Here is a 1,922-nt window from a genome sequence, read left to right on the forward strand (position 1 = left end):
ACTTGCAAACCTAGTGTTAGGAAGGGAAAATAATTTAGAGACAAAAAAACTCCTTTGATCTAATAACTGGTGCTTGCAGTGCAGATACGTAGTTCCCTGGCACATATCACATAGCTGGTGCAATAAAAGCTGAGGAGTAAACCTGGACAGTGCTAGCAGAGTCCAAGCCGCTTTCTGTACAGTAACTGTCATGCTACTTGCAGGTCTGGTCTTTAGCACGGTTACAAGTCTTCACTTGACGACCAGCCACTCAAACCTTTCTGTACCATTTTAGCAGCTTCTCCCTCTTTTGAAGGTTTGAAACCTCACATCTGAAAGCATGACTGTTCAGAAGGAAAAAAAAAACAACTTAAGTTTTTTAAAAAGCCAATAAGAACAATTCTAATTAACTGATTTGACACACCAGAAGAGTAGCATGAAATATTTTTTGCATGAAATGCATAATTTCTACATTCCAGAGTTTATGTATGTAGCAACTTCAAGTGATGGAGAACCCACCACAGGGTCAGTGGTTGACATATTATAGCTATTAAATACCTGCTCCCTTCGAATCCTGAATTGCATTTGTAGTCTAATATCATCTAGCTCCACACTCCAACCACTGTTTCCCATCAAACTCTTTCTTAGATCAAAGAAGCCACATACCATCAAGAGCTTCTTTTTTATGCAGGCACTTGTATAAGTCTTAATTAATTGACTAAATTGCCTCCTACCCTTCTGCTGGACAAACCAAGTACACTGACATTCTTTATGCCACAAATTTTTCTTTTCTGAAAGTCTTCCAATAATTCTCTATCTTTTTTTGAAGTCTGATCACAGGAACTTCACACAATAGGCAAATAATATTCCAGCTAAAGCCAGAGGTGCTCCCAGTCAATACATAACTGGGAATTAGTTTTCCCCTTTTAACTGTAACATCATACTGGCAACCCATGTTCATCCCACCTGTTAGGACATAAAATATTTTTTTACTTCTTTCCAGGTTACAGCTGACAAGTATGATACACCTTCGTCATCCCTAAATATCCCACACAAAGAGGGTAGAAACTAACTCCTTTTCTACACAACCAGCAGTGAACTCCATGAGTTTTCGCATCACCTGAAGATTGTTTGGACTTTCATGCTTCCTAACAAACTCATAAAAATCTTTTCCTGAAGTGTCAATGGCAGAAATATAGCAATTTCATATTTAAAGCGAGTTTTTGTGACTGGCCTGTTCACCTGCTTGAACCCATTTTGTTTAGGTGCTTTTGTGCAGTGCCAGCAACCTAAGTGTTGGATGTCACATGAGTTGAAAGTTATGATTTGCTATAATTTCTTCACCATAAGATCCCTTTTCAAGCCATCTCTGGTTGATGTCATAACTCACAACATTCCCTCATCTGTGGTCATTACACCTCCGTGGCCACTGTCTAAACCAGATCCTATAAAAGCCTCCAAAAAGAATGCTTTTTCATTTGAAAAATGTACTTTATAACAAGCCAAGAGCTATTTTGGCACAAATGAAAATGTTGCCAGTGATACTGCTGTGGCGGAAAAAGTTGGCGAGGATGGAGGGGAAGGGGCAGAAGCTTCTCAGTCTGCTTCACAGAATAACCTCTGTCAGATAGATACACCCCAAAAGCATGGTTAAAGGATGAGTTGCCAAGAAGTCTGGATGTTCAGTGAATTAGCAGCTCTGCAGTAACTGTGTGCACAGCAAGACCTGGCAAGTCACATCAGGCTCCCTGAGAAGAATCATGGTATCATAGAATCCTTTAGGTTGGAAAAGACCTTTAAGACCCCCAAGTCCAACCATTAACCTAGTATTGCCAAGTTCACCACTAAACCGTGTTCCTAAGCACCACATCTACATATCTTTTAAATACCTTTAGGGATGGTGACTCACCCACTTTCCTGGGCAGCCTGTTCCAATGCTTGAA

The sequence above is a fragment of the Phaethon lepturus genome, unplaced genomic scaffold, assembly GCF_000687285.1.
Source record: "Phaethon lepturus isolate BGI_N335 unplaced genomic scaffold, ASM68728v1 scaffold8884, whole genome shotgun sequence".
Lineage (NCBI taxonomy): Eukaryota > Metazoa > Chordata > Aves > Phaethontiformes > Phaethontidae > Phaethon > Phaethon lepturus.